Source organism: Lepeophtheirus salmonis, chromosome 14, assembly GCF_016086655.4.
Source record: "Lepeophtheirus salmonis chromosome 14, UVic_Lsal_1.4, whole genome shotgun sequence".
NCBI lineage: Eukaryota > Metazoa > Arthropoda > Copepoda > Siphonostomatoida > Caligidae > Lepeophtheirus > Lepeophtheirus salmonis.
Window position 1 is genome coordinate 22,428,906 of NC_052144.2, and position 19,957 is coordinate 22,448,862.

General features: G+C 32.6%; 1 protein-coding gene across 1 annotated transcript in view; it reads right to left on the minus strand.

Moving 5' to 3' along the window:
* The window catches only part of ktub (Tub domain-containing protein ktub), a 111,586-nt gene extending 93,484 nt beyond the window's left edge, over positions 1 to 18,102 (minus strand). The window contains exon 1 of the mRNA XM_040724988.2: positions 17,870 to 18,102. The gene's annotated coding sequence lies outside the window, so the exon portion shown is untranslated. The remainder of the gene's footprint in view (positions 1 to 17,869) is intronic.
* Positions 18,103 to 19,957: the final 1,855 nt, after the last annotated feature.

Here is a 19,957-nt window from a genome sequence, read left to right on the forward strand (position 1 = left end):
ATGAACCTGGCCACCCTCAGCCTCAATGACAGCCTCTGACGGCCTCCAGAACCCCTTGCACACATAGGTATGATAGTCATTTTGATGATCTTCCACTTCCAATTAACGGAGGACTTCAGGGCATCAATGTTTGGGTGGCGTACATTGCAAGCCTTCTTCTCACTTTGCCACCAAATGGAGCAATCCAGTGGTTTCAGATTTGGGGTTTGAGGGGGCCAAACTTTATTGACCAAAAGTTTATGTTGCTACACATCCCCCTTGTTCAATATTAGTAGCATGGACCGGAGCCTCGTCCTGCTGAAATACGTACGTGCCCTTGTTGGACTTCTTCATGGTCTTTGTAATATATGGGACCACATTTTCCTTCAATGTCATCAAGTAGTCGGCCGCAGGTAATCAGTACCCAACAGGAAACCAAATTGGAGACCGTTTTTCTCCAATTGTTGCCATAAGCCCCAACATCATCACAGAGGCCGGATGTATGGTCTTGGTGACTGTCCTGATGCTTTTGACAGCCTTGTCAATGCATGCCACCCCATTATTTTGCTTTTTTGTAGATGAGGTCAAAGGTAAAGGTATTTTCATCAGAGAAAAAAATTACCCAGTTGCTGTGGTGCTTCAGATGATTCAAGAGTTGTTGATATCGCTGGAGATGGAGTTATTTTTGACGTTGGGACAGAATGGCGTCTTCAGTCTTTACTTTGATGGGTCTTCCACGCTTGGGTTTGTCCTTAAAGTTGTCCCCACTGGCCCAACTGACTGTGGTCTGGGCGACATTTAAGGCCTTCATGATGTCCGAGGTGGTCCTCCCGGCGTAGATTAAATTGCCTATGATGGATCTTCTTGTTTTCATCGCCACATATAAATAGTTTTGATTTACAACTTGTAATTGAATCAAAAGCTTAGAATCTAAGCTATTCAAATATAATCGGAACTTTGAGATGTAATCAACAAAACCTGCACAAAAAGCTATTTGTAGAAGGTCTCATTACTTTTTCTACACCATACTACTTTTTTGTACTTATGAGATATTATATTATTTTCTTTTTATATAAGATGAATTACAACTAATCATTTTGCAAAATAAAATTATTATATTTCTAACTATATAAATCAAAAAGTACCTAATTTAAAAAAACACGACATCTTTTGACAAAGAGAACATTACTCATTATTTTTATTTATTATCTTTTAAATTATGATTTTCCTTACACTTAATTGAACTTGATACTAGGCACCTAAAAATATATCATAATGGGAGAAGTAGACAATGAGTATTATTTTTTACAGAGTAATTCCAAGGGTAATTGAAGCATTTTTTTTATTATTATTATTTGAATGTAAATTCCGGGTCAGGAGCGCTGGAACCAATTAATAAAAGTGTCTTTCCTTATTATTGATAAAAAGTGGGAGGTGTATTTAAGTCACATTTGCCCCAGTTTTTATCCTAAGAGTATTTTAAAAAATAGCTCGAGGTCGATTCCAGACTGAAGTGCTACAGCACTGTACTCATTTAATATTTAGTACAAAAGTGTCCAATCCCTTAATTCAATAAATAGTTAATTTTGATGTATTTTATTATGATTCGGTACAAAAATTCAGAATCGTTTGTTTAAGTCATACAAATAATTAATCGCAATACCACGGCGTTACCATGCCAACACAACAATGTACCGTGTATTTTGATCTTAACTTTGGATATTTCCACTAATTTTCTTTTAATCAATATTCTTAACATTGATTGTTTGAATTATAATAAGCTCCTACTAAGTTAAATAACAATTCCTAACAATTATTTAATAATAATTTCATAGTTGGCAAGAGTTAGATAACTACCAACAGATTTTGAACTTTTTTGTGTTTCTTTTTGGAAAAAAAGTTTGCAAGATACAATAAAGGTAAGGAAGTGATACGTATATATAGTTCTGTAAAAATATGTGATCAATTTAAAAAATATGTAAGAATAGGTTTTTAGCGATGGAAACCCCTCTATTTATATAGTCAGAGAACAGGAGAATATTCACATCACTAAAGTTGTACGAAGTGAAGCCAAATAAAAACCAAGAATGGAGACACGATTGGGTGTCCAAATCAGGTAAAGTTAAGACCACTCTGAATCTGAATGAGTTCTTTGAGTCATATTTACAGCAAAGGGCACCAAAACATGGGCTCGAAAGATGGATTTAGAAATACATCAATAATTTCATATTTTCAATAATAGTCAAAAAAAATAATGTTAACAAAACATGAAGACAAGAAAAACCTTTTTGCACAAAATATGGCCACCTTCATTATCAATCACAGCCTTTATACATCACCTGAAGACCAAGCAGGAGTTAATGACAAACTCCTGTAACAAGTTGTCCCATGCAGTCACTATGGAGGACATATGTGAATCTACATATGAGTGTGAGGTCCTGTTGGCTTCTCTCTCCAAATTGTCCCAATAGAAAAGTCGAGTGGGTTCAAACCTACAAAGGAAGGGGCCGTATATCTTTGGACCAGAATCGAGAATTGATATCTTTTTCATAACTTTTTGCATATGGTGGTCGTGTGAGGCAGGGCTCCGTCCTGAGTCCACACATAGTTACTCTTCGGATATTTGGTTTTCAGCCATGGCGAAATGGAGTTTCCTAGGCACCTTATAGTAGGGTTCCTGTCCAATTTTCTGCCCAGCCTTGAAAAAGAAGGGAGGCATCTTCTTTCCATCAGAGACCACAACGCAGAGGCCTATTTTTCGGACTGGATATTTGATGCAGTAAACCCCTTGGACCTCTTCTTTTGTTTCTGCAATACAGCGGTTGTTCCGGCGATTGTGGAATTGATCAACTGTGAAAATCTTTATGTCCGAGAAATTTTTCACAACTTACCCATTTGCCTTGATCCATGTGAGGATTTCTTGCAACTCTTGAGTCTCCAGGCTTTCATGCCCTCTGTCAGAAAGTGGCATGGGGTCTTATTGAAAAAAAACTAAACCAAGTTGTGTTTTATATGCCTACTGATTATCCTAGTAGCTGCAAAGATGTTATTTTAGAGGTAGTTTATGGACTTAGTGGGATTTTCTTTATATTATTCTCCAACTTAACAAGAACTTTGTCTCCCTCTTTAAATTATGCCCTCTACTTTCTGACATCCTGCAGAGGTCTTCTCCATTTTTTTTCATCTTAACAACATAAAAACCAGGGTCCTAGAACACTTAATCTTCATTAGATCAACTCCATCGTCTAGGAAATCTGAGATGCACAGCCTTTTTACATGTTCTCACTCATGATGATGAAAGACTAAATGATTAGTACATATGTGTGCGTCTACAACTGAACACTCCGAAATTTTTAAAAATAGTTAAATAATTATGTAGTTTTTAAAGTGGTCGACGAATTAATTTATTTAACATGAAAGATGAGAGTTTTAGACACATGTCTATTCAATATGTCCACCCATGTTCTCCACTACTAACTCCAACCTGGACCGGAACTTACTGCATGACTTGGGGATGAAGCTCTGGTCAAGGTTGGCCCAGGCATTCTTAAAGCAAACTTCAGCTGGTCCTTGGACTTGTATTGGACTCCCGACAGCATCTCCTTTAAACGCCCAAACACTGCGAAGTGAAGCTGCGAACAATCAGGCGAGTGAGGCGGCCAAGAACTCTGATCGAAGAAGGCTGGAGTCTCGATCTGAAGGAGCTCTTGGGTAAAGTTGCTAGTGTGGCAGCTGGCACCATCCTGATGTCACCACCACCTGTCCTGTAAGTATCCTTGGCCCAAGGGACCACTTTGTCCTTCAAGTATTGGCAGTAAGTCTCGGAGTTAAGCCTCTCGGGGTACTCCAATCTTATTTCTAAACGTCGGACCCAACAACAACCAGAACCTGGAGGTTGGTGAAGTGCCGTTCCTTACCCACATACACCACATCATCATCTCTGGCACCGAGAGACTCCCCCAGATAAAATTCGGTGTCGTTGGCCACCATCTCGCCTAGGCTGAAGGGTGTCTCATCACTGAACAAAACGACGACATTGACTGGCTTTTTCTTAAGCTTATTGAGAAGAATAATCGACCTTGCGAGGCGTTTTTTCCTGTCTACAAGTTTGAGGACTTGACGAGGGGTTCTCTTATAGACCTTAAGGCCAAGATCTTGCTTAACTAGATGTCCATGGTCCTTCTGCTGACGTTCAACTCCCTGGAAAGGCTGCTGACGGTGAACTTGCCTCTCTTGTCCTTGACAGACTTTTTTACGTCAGCAACCATTTCATCCTACCTTCGAGGCCTTGACTTAGATCTTATGGTCACCTCAGGAGTCCCTTTGGCTACCACGCAGTAAACAGTGGTGCGGCTGCAGTTCAGAACCTTGGCAATTTCAGTGGGAGTTTTTCCCCGCGCAGAAAGTTCCAAAATTCCGACTCGACGTCTCTCCATATTATCAGCTGTTGTTTCACTGTTGCTATTTAGATTTTGCTGGAGTTTTGTTTATAACTAGTCAAGACCCTTGCCTCGAAGTATAAACCGGTTTCAACTCAATAAAATCACGAATATGTGCATGGCGTAAAATTTAAAGGAGTGTTCAGTTTTATACGCGCACATCTGTATAGTTTGTTTATGTAAAAAGGACAGCGAAGCAGAATATCAAAAATAAATACTACACCTTTTCATACTAATGAGAAAATAAACCTTAACTAACAGTTCACGCTTTGCTGCCCTACCCTGTAGAATGTAGTATTATTAATAGTAGGCCTACTCAGAATTGAAATATTGGATCTGTCCCTCAATCAAATTCGAGGTCTGAAAGATGAATAATTTAGTATTTTGATAAATTTTGACTTGTGATATATTGTAAATCAAAATAATGATAGGAAAGACTTATGCATCTAAATCAATTAGCTAAACAAAACTTATGCAATACTAGTTTTTGGCCTTAGAAATTTTAAGGGTGGTGGCCTTTGATTTTTTTTTTTTAATTTGAACCATCTTAAGATAGAATACTACTTTTAAAAAACTATTAAGTGTTGAGTGGTAAAGTCATGGAGATAGAAGTAAGGATGTTATTTATAAAAATCATAACTTCATTTATGCAGTAAAAAATGGAAATTTAGATTTTCATTTTTCAGAATATATAATTGGAAAAGGAGGACAAAGAGCATAGGGATTTTGAATCAATTGATCACAATTGATCAAATAAGTTCCTACATAGGATTAGACAATCATTGGAGTATGTACCGTATATTTCTATTTTTGTATATTTATAATAATTTTCTGTTTTAGGAGTTATTGGATTTGATGACATAGAAGTTTCTCTCCATTATACTTATTATGTTCATCCTGTAATAGTTCATAGTAGATAGGAAAAAAAAGTGGTAGTGCTTTAGATAATGAGGAGGGATCTCCTCCGGCCTCATCCCTCAGTCTACAGATCGACTCACAATCTCCTCCACATAATGATTCCTTCACTTTATGAAGTTATTTCTTTATTTTTAAAAGGTTGCGCGATATTTGAATATCAATTATTCACTGTCTCCATTTTCGAGATAGACAGAGAAAGTATGACGTGTGGGTAAATTAAAGCAATGAATCCAATGGTTCTTATTTCAATAGAAGGTTTTAATATCATTTTCGTATTCAACGGCTTAAATGACAATAATATATGTGAGGTTCAGTCGGTGGGCGTTTCAAGACCTAAATTTTGTTACATAGGATAATATTTGGATACTTTTCATTTCAAATTCTGAGTAATTAGGAGGGGGGAAAGTTTTTAGGATAACAAAATTAATACATTAATAAATATTTAATAACAAAAAAGTATAATCATGATCGATTGATATTATTTTTTAACTGTGCAACGCACAACTTCATTAAATAATTAAAATAATCCTGTCATGAGTATGTTATATTTCAGTATTTATAGGAAATAACGAGAGTCTAACTGACATTAAAAAATATTTAAAAATCAAGGGAACATTAATTTTTCAATCCTGAGAGATTTTTTAGTCAACAATGACAAGTCATGTTTTTTTCATGGAATCAAATATCTGTATATTCTACTAAATGTCCTGCTTTATGTTATAGTCATTAATCCAAAGGTGTAGTCAGTTATGTATGATAGTGCACCATTGGAGGCAATAGAGCCAAGCACGATTCGAAATTATCATTTTAAACCAAGTTTTGGCTAAAAAATATAAATTAGAAACTATTTTATTAAAATTACAAAACTCGAAAATAAATGGGAAAGAGATAAGTACTTTTTGACACTCGTAGGCTCCACTTACGATAAAATCGGCCCAAGTTGCATAATCTAAGTTTATATTTATGAAATTGAAACCATGTGGGCTTAAATGCAGCTCGGTTATAATTTTCACTATAACCCTACCAAATCTATTGATTATTTATTTAATTGTTTTGTAAATTTCGTAAATTGAAAATGACAGTTATTATGCTAAAAAAATTGCAGGGATTATTTTATTCTCGATAGGTATCCGACTTAAATCCCTTTTAGTCATATGTTATGTACATACATACAAGTGTGGTCTGAAAATTTTCCGCCTTCAACGTGAAGATAACAGCACTTACAAATAAAAGCTAGTCACATCTATATAGTATTTCTTAAAATTACTCACCAACGTTTGTGAACATTTTGACACATAGTTATTATGTAACAGTTGTTTGATTGAGTTGACGTGAGTGCTTTTGAGCGCAATTTAGGTGCAATAAATCCAAGTTTTAACGCCAATGAATTACTTTTGATGAAACTTGGATATATCATTATACGCCCTAAGCTAAAATACAATCCAAACTGTGGATTTTCTTCAAATAAAGAGGTCATTATGAGCAAATATTTTGCAAAGAAAAACGCTGTGTACTATTTGGACGGGTTACAGAGATGTGAGAATTGATGGGAGACTATTTTGATAAAACAAAACAGAAAAAATATTTTGTATCTTTTTTAGGTTGACAACTTTTCAGACAACTCTTGTATATATGAGGCTACTATGCCATAAAGCAGGCGTGTGCAAACTGAAGTTCTGTATGTGGCCTGCCAAAAAGTATCCATGAAGCATTATACATGTGAAGTTTCTACCTTCCCTCCAAAAATAGAAATAAAAACGCCCTGAAATTCTTAATTGTGAAACATTTCTTCATTTAATACTATGGCATTGATTACAGCTTAACAAACAGTATTTTTTTTTCTGTTGACACACCACATATGTACAAAGACAATATTGAACAAAAATCAAATAAGGAAAAATTCCCAATTAATTTATTAAGTCCATATATAGGTATAGCCTAATATTTCATATATGAGTTAATTAAAGGCTTTTTTAGTCAAATCTTATGTATGCTCTAAGATGACGCAGAATTTAGACATAACTTGGAACCTGTATTCGATTTAAGAGACTTCATTTGTTTCAGAAATGATCTTTCAAGTATAAGTATTCAATGGCTTGTTCTTTTATTGTGGCATATTTTGGCAACTTTAAGTATAATTTACAGTGCCTCCAATGGGCTAATAAAAATAATTTGTTCATAGAAATTGACAATAATTTGCTACAGAGTACAAATATAATTTGAATTCAATTTGAGAAAAATCATTTTTGTTGCCGAGGCACATGTCTATCAGAGTCAAGAAAAAATAATTAGTTCCATCCAAATAAAAAGGATCACAGTGGACAGAGAAGTGATACTAATTGCCCCACTACCATCTAATTTACCATAAAATCCTCCCCCAGAATGAAGTAATGCATGAAATCTCAATTGGTCCATGTTGTTGTCATATAATTACATATATTTTTTTACTGTTTTATCTCCTTATCTTTATTCTTTTGTTCCTATTCCACAAAAATGAGTATATTATATGTACAATGTACATATTACGGTTTCTTTTTCGGTGTCTCATTTTCCCGGGACTTTTCGAGGTACTACATCTACAGAAAATCTTGCATTTCATTATTTGATACTATAAGTTTAATTTAATTATTATAATTATGTATGTACAAAATGGGGAGCCAAGACTTGCAGTAGCATGACTCAAGAAGGAAAAACGTTACTTTGATAGAATCAAGAAAAGACAACTCAAAACCAATTTGTGATATGTTTAAATAATATATTTAGCTGTATTTTTTATTCAATAACTCCGTCTTCACATGCAATAACTGGCATCCACCCACCGGAGAATAGATTGACAGCTCTTGACGATGAAGGGCTTGTCCATTTTATTCCATACTGTCATGATGGCAACCTGGAGCGAATCCAAATTTGGATGATAGGTGGGGCATACATTATTATTCAAGACGTTTCTTACTGTAAAGGGCAGAGTTCAAGGCTGGAGGAGAGCAAAAAGGAGGCGGGCCAGAAGTCAGCCATTTTGTTGCTGCATAAGTTTTAGTTCTTATTGCCTGTATGGGACTTTAATGGAGTTCTTGATGTTGTAGGCAGTCCGGATAGAAACGCCAAAGGTCTCTGTAGCCTACTGGGCACTGACACTGTTGCAGAGAAGATTGCAAACGAGTTGAATGGGGGTTTTTTTTTTTTGCTTCTCCATTTTACACTTTTAGACATGGGATAAAGACCAAACTTGTTTGCGTAATGAAACCTTTTAATTGAAAATAAAGTGTGTAAAATCCTTTTTAAATGCTACTGAAAGTTATGGGGGCCTACTCTTTATAGATGGTTGACTTTTAGCTTTAGGACGCGGATTAATTTGATTATTTCTCAATTACACCCAGTCTGACCAAAAAATTGGTCTTACATCACTTAATATTTATGTTTTTGATAGCAGGGAGGGGGTTACGGAATACAAAAAAACAGGACCTGTAGCCTCTAAAAAAACAACCTGCGTACGGATAATGAAAAAAAGAAAATAAATAGAAATACGGATAAGACTAGACAAAAATTAGCTCACTCTTTAAAAAATGTATAAACAAATACTTACATATCTGTGTATTTTTATTTACTAACGGAAACCTGATATTTCCCCGGATCCTTCTCAAGGACAGTTTCCCGGAACATAAAAAAACTTTGTAGATATATATTTATGGCTTACAGTCACATACATATCTCAAACAGTTTACTTTAATTTTATGATGCCTTAATCTAGTTATACGACTCTGTCATGCATACATATTGAGTACTTGTAAAATTTAATGGGTAAATCTGCATTTCCCCTGTCTTCTTATACTTAATGTATCCATTATAAGACAGATATTTTCATAGACTTATCCACAAAAAAAAATGCAGTTGTGTAAATATTTTTAAACTGGTTCATTTTGCAAACAATCAAACGAATTACGAGTATATTATTCAATTCATTATAGAATATAGTTAAGTTGAGGACTTTAGTTATATTTTGCAGCATCAAAATTATGGATAAAAAGGTTTCTCATTTACTTAAAAATTGTTCTTTAGATAGGTCTTATAATACCATTTTTTAGAAATAGATATTATAAAATTATTAGTAAATTATTTATATCTTAAGAAGAAGAAATGAGAATGATTTTAGGGGGTCCTGAAAAATCCAAAATTAAATCATGTTTCTGACATTATAAGGGGAAGTTATAACTAATTATTTGTTGGAAGGTTTTTTATAGGTACTTTTTTGGTCATTATTTTTGTTGAAACACATCACTTGCACTGAACTAAATTTGTACTAAAAACTTTATCTCAAGTGAATCTTCAATATAAATTTAACTTTTTATTGAGTACATAACATAAGGTAAGCTTATAATAAGAAATATGTCATAAGATACGATATTTCTCAGTTTTTTGTAAACTCTATGGTAGTCCTACATAAAAATATTGATAAATGTATTAAGAAAACAATATTTAAACACGGGAGTGAGCTCAGAGTCTTACATTGAAATACTTTGGATTTAAAAAATTAATTAATTTAAATATTATTACATTATTGTGCTAGGGTGTATTTTGTGATATAAAAAGGGTTCATTGATGCTCAGGGAAACAACGATTTTGTCTCGCAATAATAATGTACATAGCCATTTTACTACCCAACAATATTACCAGAACCGTTTTGTCCACAGCCCTTATACCAAAATCATTTTACCGGAGACTTTCTTATACAATTCTATACATTTATTCTCTTTTGAATATGACGTCCACTCTTGAAAGTATTATTATTTTTTAGCACATTGTTACCTTTATTGTATCATGCAACCTGGCATCCGAAAATAAATAAAAGGTCCAATATAGTTTGTAGTTTTTTCCCCAACAATGGAATTATTATTCAATAATTGTTGAAAAATGTTTACAGCTTAAAATTACCAAAATTTTATTCAACCAATCAACGTTCAGAACACTATATATTTTTGTGGTATGTAGTTAACGCCGTGTTATATCAAGTATCTACACGCAAAAAGGACTCACGATCCGGATAGCATACATACATGTATAAATATATACCCAGACATACTTTGCTTTATTTATATAGATAGATAAATTGAAAAGTAATCCAATAGTTGTTGCTAAAGGAATCTTCAGGGAATAAGTGGATACACAGTAGAAGAAAAACAGGTTTTTTCATTCTTGTTGCTGATTGCCTTAAAATTGTCAGCTACCATAATATCTTGGATAGGTTTTATTTACTATTTTGTTGGCTTAATTTAATCATTTTTTTATAATTAGCCAATAATTGCCATATATTTTTCATCATATCAAATGTGTACTGCTGAGTATTTTAAAAATGGATCAGTTAAAGATATATAGTATCCAGGCTTCTCGTTCATGAAAATGTTTACCTTTCCGAAAAACATCAATAGAAAGAAGTTGTAGCTCAATGGCATCAAACAGTCTAATTAGATTCCAACCAAGGACTCGAGAGTTTATCAAACAACATAATCAACATTTTTTACTTTGTGGGGGATGTAATTGACATTTTAGTATTAAAACATTAGTAAATATAAAAAAACCAAAGCTCTCGTTAATCTTAAAATGTTTAATTTGAGAATCTATCTCATGAATTCAAACGTTCATTTGACAAGAGGAATTCACCTATTCGTCTCTTTGCATATGTCTTCCTATTTCTTCGAAAAGAGTTCCTAGATGAGTTTCGACTGGTTCTCATCCTCTTTTAGATGGTAAGGTCAAATGAGTTCAGTCCTCGGAATCTGTCACTTTTGTGATTAAGGAATGACTCACCAAGATAACGAAGAGCTCACATCATTTTATATCAATATTTTTTAAAGAGAATATCACTGGATATAGTTCATTCATGAACTACTCCTTGACACTTAGTAATGGATGATTAACTTAAATAGAGTTATTTGCATCACAGTAATTTTGAAGAGCTTTGAGGAAAGTGACCATGAAAATCTCATGAAAGTCAAAATAACTTTTTTAAGGAATTTGTACTTTCTAGCTCATTTTTAAAAGCAACGACAGCAGAAGAATATCTATCAAGATTTACTCTTCATTCAGTTTATAGAAATCCAAATAGTATGCTTATTAGAGCCCTCTGATCCCTTGTGAAATGGAAGGAAATGTCGACGTTTTAATAACCTTTCGTTAATTTTAAAATATTTTTGAGTTAAATACTCTTGACTCATGCTTTGTATCAAGTTGACTATTATATTTTTCTTTATGGAATGTGGATATTTAATAATTATATGATGATGGTCCTTTTAAATACATTTTTTGAACATCGAAATTTGTTTCAACTTATTGATGTAGCCTATATTTTTTTTTTTTCATGCAATCTGAATTGCAGTTATTTATTTTATAATCCATGGATTCTGGCTAATTTCAAATTTATTCAACCCCTTGTTTGAATATTATAATATTTGCAAAGCTTAGGGAGAATGATATCAATGTTATTTTTTTATTTCCACACTATGTATCCAATTTCATAATTTAGGAAGATGAAATTTTTGCTGAGAGTAAAAGAGTATTCGTAAAAATAAGAATTTAAATGATAAAAATCTTTAAATAATCATCAATATTATTTCCCTTTAAAATACAACATATTGTACATATATTCCTGAAAATCGTTCACTCTCCATGTCTATAATAATTTATAGTGCACCCTGAATGCGTAGATGAGAAGCTTATTTCTTATCCTTATATTTATGTAGTTGTTGCTAATTTTTTGTCGGCCTGCTCCTTTCCTTAGTCCTTTAAGTGTTGCTAACCCATAACATTTTAGGTAGTAAGTATGTAGTTTCGTTCGAAAATAAATTACATCCTTCCAAAGAAATATCATTTATTAAATTATATTGGTCAATCTCGACCCCTATACGTAGTTAAACACTAAACATCCTTTTAAAGAACAACTAATCAAACATTCAAGGGAAGAATGAGGAATAAGTGATGTTTATGTTTTCATTGTAAGCGTATTAATCAAACCTTGGGTCAATGCATCTCAGGCATCTAATGCTCCTTTGAACCACCTCAGTATTATAAAAATGTTAGTCATCTTCACTTTCGTCATTTATAAATTCATTAGTTTGCGCTCAAAAGTATAAGTTTCAGAGATTAATTAATAAAATTGCATGATTAAGAACAAAAATGTATCCGAATGATATACTTTTTTGTAGGGTGCCATCTTCGAATAGGATAACCTAGATTTTTATTGCTGTATTTATGTGTTAAAATTGAATTATAAGGGTCACTTTCTGTGAAAAGGTCATAAAAAGTTCACTAAGGTCATGATAATAAAAAATTTATTTTTTTCGGATATTTAATGTAAATTAAAGTAATATCAAATTTTTCGTCTAATATGCTAAAGAAATTTAAAAAAAGGGTAATGACCTAAATTTCAATCAACTTAAATTGACGTTTGTTTGAACATGTACACATTATTTTTTTTGAAAGAATTATAAAATACGTTACAAAAAACGGCATTCTACAGTGTAGCCTTGGAAAAGTGTCAACACCCGATTAGAAAAGCACCTTTGACGGAACCAAAATAAACCAAATCATACTCAAGCAATCGAATGAGGACTAACTCACGTAGCCAGATACACTGCAAGAGATGGCTATATTTTGCAAATGATAATGTCCAGGAAAAGGATGTAACAGTTTAGCACAATACGATAATTAAATTTTTAGCTTGGAATAATTGAAATATATTTTAAATTTATTATTATTTTTTTTAAAAGTATAAATGTCATCACTGTAATTTTTTTTATGTAAATTAAGACTTATATGGTATTAAATAATTTAAAATACAATAAATGCTTGTAAATATCGATAGCAACGCTGCAAACTATATGAGCATAATATAAGCTGAATTTTTGAAGGGGAATATGTTTCAACGATATGAACATTATATATACATACATATATGATATACATTCTTATTATAATATAAAAATATGTATAAAAAAAGTAATCACAATACCGTAGGGAAAATGAATCTCAAATTGCCTTCAAATCGATTAACTTATTTTTATAACTGTACAAACAAAACCTGAAGAGTGCAGCTTGCTACTGATAAAAATATTTTTTCACTGCATCCTAAAATACATACCTAACTCTGTTGGGTTTTGGTCTGAGCATCTTAAATTGGACAAAGACCGTAAGGATTTTTAGTGGACATAACTAATTCGGCTCTTTACAGAAGTTCGATCTGTAAGACCGATCCAAACTTACTTTTTCTTTGGAACCAAAGAAAAATTAGGTCTACATGGGTTCCAAAGAAAAAGTAAGTTTGGATCGGTCTTACAAAAACATCGGCCTTATTTAAATTATGTCTAGACCGTTGCTATAAATAAATTGTCGGTGGCAACATGTGTATTTCAAAATAGTGAACATTAATGTCATCTTCTTGTGTCTATAATTATTATATATATGAAATAGGTGTTAGTGCAATTTTCTTCATATCCTTTCATTTCTTATTTTGATTGCTTATTTTATTTAAGATATGGTGGTGAATATAGTATAAAATGCAACATATTCATGGGGATGCTTTTAAATATGTAAGGTATCAATTATTTGGTGCTCCAAAGTGATTCATCTCAGATTATGTATCACCAGAGCAGTGATGATAGGATCAAGTAGGGCGTAATAAATAAAGTCTCGATATTTTTTTAATAATTATATGGATTATCTTTGATTCCTTCACTTCCGATCTTTTTTGGATTGTGGACATAACCAACCATTTGCAAAAAAGACCTAAAATAATTATTATTTTCTACAAATTCCTATTTATATTACTAATTTAACTAAGTGGTTTCTGGAGAGTATCAAGATAACAAGGCAAATCCACAAAAGCCCTATTTCCAAAAAAAAACAAAACGTCAATCTTAAGAGAAACTTTATACTTGGTCTGGCTGATTTAATTCAAGTTTTTTGTATACTAAAAATAAAGAAAAATAAAATTTATCAAATTATTTTATTAAGGTTTTTTTTTTTTTACTTGATAATGATTTGGCTCGAATCAGTTAAAAAGTTGAGGTTACAGCAAAGTTTCCTCTTTAGTCATTATAAAACCATAAAACAGCATTTTTGCAGGCAAGCTGAACCCCAACATTTATCATTGTTATTAAAGCCATAAAACACGCATATGACTATTAAAACTTTCAACCTTTAAAAGTTTGGCCTTTAAAGCCTATTTAAAAAAAAGTTTTTAAGGTATAGCTACAATTCATTGCTATATTTCGAAATAAAAGAACTATATAGATGAAAATTAAAGTAAATATTGATATAAACATTCACCATTTGAAAAATGAATTATGTAATACTTTCTCTTGGTTACAATTAATAAATAAAAATTATGATTAAATACTTTTTTCTTAATTACAATCAAGATAAAGTAATAAATAATTTATTTTTCAAATGCTGAATGCATGGATCAATTTCTTATTTACTTTGATTTTCATATATATAGTTTTTTATGTCAAAGTATGATACTGAATCATAGGTAAACCCTTCAAACTTGATTTTTTTTAAAGGCCAAACCTTTAGAAGTTGAAAGTTTTAATGGTCAATCTCGTATTTTCGCCTTAAATAACAATGGTTGGTTTCAGAGTGCAGGCATTCCAAGATGAATACACTCTTTAACTTTTTTTTTTTTTTTTTTTTTTTTGGAGGGAAGGAGGGAACTTTGCTTTTAGAATTTGTTAGAAAAATTTCAAAAATTAAAATTTTTTAATGCCCATTTCCTCATGAAAATTTTTCTTCCAAACGATGAAATTTTTCAGTACAAAAAAAAAATCCTTCATTTTGAGAGGAGGGCTACAGCAACTCCAGTCCACCACTATGTGCTCACCACTGGCAGGACCCTCACCTTCAGAGCACAAATAGGTATATATATATTGAGGGAAAACCTAAAACAAAAGTTTTTATCTTAAATTTTAATACTATCTATATTAAAAATGCTGTGGAGGACACATTTAGACGACGTGGGTAGCTAAAGTTCATCTCCTCATATTAAAAAACAAAAGGGAAGTACATATTTGGTACGTCAACATAAAAAAAATCTTGAACAAAAATCAAAAAAAGAAAAATTTCCAATATATTTTTATACATCATGGACACAGACAGCCTAATATTTCATAGACATATATGACTCCATTATAGACTTGGTATTCAAATTTGTAGGTCAAAAATCAGAACATTTAAAACCCCTTTTCACTCCTATATATCTTTCTTCTTCTTTTTTTTTTGTACCATTTTTATGCCCAACTTTTGAAACAAAAGTTGATAATTAAACAATTTTCTACACTTTTTGTAAAATGTGCATCCCTCCATTCTAAATAATGCCTTCAATACGGAGACAAATATATTAGGCATCGATGAAGCTCAAAGACAAGTTGTTTCACTCTCCGTGATCACAGTCTTCAGGGCATCGGCATTCGGGTGAGAAGTCTTGTTTGTCTTGCCATACAAGACATAACAAACTAGAAGACGAAGGCCAGAAGACAGCCATGTTCTCCTTGCAGAAATACTACACCTTCTAGGACGTGTGTGCCGGGGCACCGTCTTGGGTAAACACATAGTAGTCCTCGGAGAACGTACTCTTCAACCATTGTAAGACATGGTACCTGAGGAGCTTGTAGTAGACGCCCGTATTGGCTTTCTCGTTTGCCTTGAAGAAGTAGGAATTGTCTAGTCGCAACGCCGAGGACCATGACCTGAGCTGCATCTTTGGTCCTGAAGATTCTTTCACCCTGAGTTCAGCCATGAAGCGATCATTTCAGCTGTTCATAACAGTGTCCACTATAAAGATCGCCTTGTCGGAGATGGTACAGCCTATGCCGTTTTTCTTATCGCTTAAACATTTATGATCGCACATAAACAAAATTTTCGATTGTCACCGAATAAAAACATTGTAAGACTTTTAAAACTGAGGCTAGATGGTCTAGAAGAGAATTCTAATTTTTGAGTCCTCACCCTGTACATTTTTAAAGAAAAGTTCATAGACGCTTAATAACTCTGAGCAATGTAGGGTACACTTATATTGACAAGCTCTTACTTTACTGGATTTACTACCATGTCGTGGGAACATTAGTTTTTATCGTTTCCACAAATCTTTATTCCTCCATTTTTTTATTCTTTTTTAATTCACAGTTCAAAAATGAACAATTTAATAGAAAACTGAACGGAAAAAGTGTGAACGGGTCCAAGCCTGGTAAGAATAAAAATGTAATCCAGACTCCATTTTCAGAAGAATCATTCTTGCTTATTTATTTGTTGACGGGATATATATGTAAATTAAAAAGTAAATACAAATTCTTTTGCATATTTTATTTTTTTGGTTTGCAAAAATTGCATTTTAAATGTGTGTTTATTGTCATTCCCATAAATAATGGATATGCATGGTGGGGATTTTAAATTCGGAAAATTTAAGGATAGTGTATATCACAATTTATTTGCCAAAATTAACTCAGTATTTCGCTAATCTTTTTATGCTTCATGAAGAGATCCAAAATGAAGGCAATCACTCAAACCAAACACATGCAGCTTCAACCACAGCCTCTAACTTGGTACACGACTTGATGAGGAACTCCTCTTTCATGTTGGACACTGCCTAGAAAATGGAAGCTCGCAAGAATACAACAGTGTTATGTGCACATTTATTGGACACCAAGACCCCTCGCCCCACACACATAGTAGTTCAAGGGGTTCAGATCGAGTAAGGAGACCACATTTTCTTTGTATTAAAAATGTTGCTTTTCCTTAAATAAAATTGGTTTTAGTTTCCTGATATGGACAATTTGCAGCAATATAAATTCTAGCATTATACTGGATCCTTTAATATGAACTTAAGCTCTCTATTATCATTACATATGGAGTTAAGATATTTGCATTCCTAGGCAAGGAAGCACACAATAATGATTTAGGGCGTTCGTATTCAGAGGGCATCTTCAGGATTTTGTATTTCTTATTATAGTATTTTGTCAGATGAATCTGTTGAGCCCAGTTTTATAAGCGTAGATCTCCGACTTACTAGGATATTGAGTTCTGAGCTTGTTCCAGATTTAAAATCACCTCCCTGTATATCCAGAAACCCACTAAATATATGTATATTGCTGAAAGAGAAAGTGTGTATGTTTTTTCTCGTAAAAGGATTGTGAATGAGTCAAAAACGTAAATTGAATTTTCAATATCTGATGTTCAACATTGTATATTACACAATGTATATGTAAATGAACACAAATTAATAAATGGAGTACATTAAATCATCAAAGGAATAATTGAATACTTATATTATATAAATTAGTATTAAAAAATGAGAATAAATTATTCAAAATATTTTGAAGTAAAGTTATTATTCATAGAGAGCATAGCTGGGTTGCCTTATAATAAATAGTTGGTGTTTAATATATGAAACCAATAAAAAATTATTATAATGGGAAGAAAATACAGAATTTCAAGTGAACTCATTGCTATTAAAAATAGAATTATAAGATTAAAAAATTCTTTCGTACCTGAATATGTTTTTATCAGAGCAATTCAAAACTTGGCAATTAACAAACTATGAGGGATTGCAAAAAGGTCTCAAAGGATTCAAAGATGAAGTTATTATTAAAAAGTTAGTAAAAGTTATTTTTATGATTTTTTTCTGTAGTAAGAGTTATTTAATGGAGAGGCCTTTTTCTTGATAAAGAAGAAGAAGAAACTGAAATGGATGTGTTAGGAGTGAAAAGACAGGTTTTTTCATAGGCTTTCTAAAAAGAAATGAATTCAGGTTGAAATCATGAGTAAGCCCAGGTAATGAATGTATACCTGTACAATGTACCTACATGTAAGCTTCTTAATTTTGATATGCACGCGTTCATATTATAAAAATTAGAGTTTAAGTTCGGTCTGAAAATCCGAGGCTGGTTGGCCACCGGTTTTTTCTTTTTTCTTTTTTTTTTTTTAAATCTTACTTTAAATGATCAGATGAAGTTGCACTGATTAAGTATAAATAAACATAATAAAATTGTATTTACTCCATCTGAACTAGGGATTACCTTCAAAGTCTATAGACATCATGTATGTATATTCCAAGATTAGTAGAAATAAAAGATTCTGTCATAACGCTTTTCCGACTAATGTTTGACTTCCACCACACTTTTTAATAGTGATGTCAATTATTATAACTGTTACCAAGAGCACCTATATATCGTATTTCTTGAGTATTACTGTTAGAGTATCGCTGTCATACTCTATGACGTCAAAATCTATCTGGCTTGCCTAGCAGTCGGTACAGTACATCAAATTGCAAATTATGCCAAGCCCGATTTAATGATGACATAACCTTAGATTTCTATTAACCTTGACTATTCCCCCTCTAGTAGCGACTGTGAATCAAATCTACAGATTAGGTAGCCATAACTACCAGTACCATTTAATTATGACTTTACCCTCGTTATTTTCCATAATGAGGTTGCATTATGCAACGAAACGACAACTGAAACAAAAATAAAAAAGTTTTATACCTCGTGTCTATTAGTGTAAAAATGTTGGAATAACAATAAAATAGGTAGCCAGGACCTCACTGGACTTTGCCGTTTGGGCATCTTTAAAATAATGTCTTCCGTACCTATCATCCAAATTTGGATTCGTTTCGAGCTGCCATCATGATATCGTAGTACAGCAAGGGCACGACCTTCATCGTTGAGAGCTTCCAATCAATCTGTGCGACGATATCGAGGCTGTTATTGCTTGTGAAGGAGGACATATTCAATTTTTTAAAAATAGCTAAATGTATTAGTATTTAAACATATTACAAATTGGTTTAGAGTTTTCTTTTATTGTTTCCATTAAAATCACGCAAGTGTTGAGTCCCCACTCTGTACACACATTGAGTTCAAGAGAAAAATTTAGACAACGGTGTGAGAAATATCGATCCAAAACGGTCTAGAAAATATCAATTTCGGACTGAGTCTCAACACTAATAAGCATATTCGTTTAGCTCTATGAAGAGATTAAATCTCGATTATTTCTTTTTACTAGGTATGAACGTACAAAAAAAAGTTCATTGATCCACAATTTATATTTGCAATTTCTAAGGCTTTATCATAAGGAAAATTGATAGAAGCAAATAGAATAATCCTTTTAAAATTACGGTTTTTTTTTAAATTATTTCATTCAACTTATTAAATATTTTTATTACTTTAAGGGTATATTTTATCGAAACCTTGAGATCAACTGTATCAATTAATTATATACCCTACCATGCTCCATTTTTAAAGCAACGCATATCTAGAGTAAATTAGTATTATGAGGGGAAGCCGGTTTTCTTTTATTGATGGGGTTTTGTGATAATGACGTACCTTGAAGTTTCTTGAAGATTGCACTACGAATAGAGCTTTAGTTTATCGAATTATAAGGCGCTAGTTAATTACTGGAAATGATAATAAAAGTTGACCTTAGGGATAAATCAATGGCTCCTAGTGGAAAAAAAAATATTTAATGAGAAAAGGTTTGTCAAATCAAAATGTCTTCTCAACGTCATCAAAGCCAGTGATGTTGTTTTCTAAAAAGAAGTTATTCATGATTAACTAAGTCTCTCACAGCTAGACAGACGG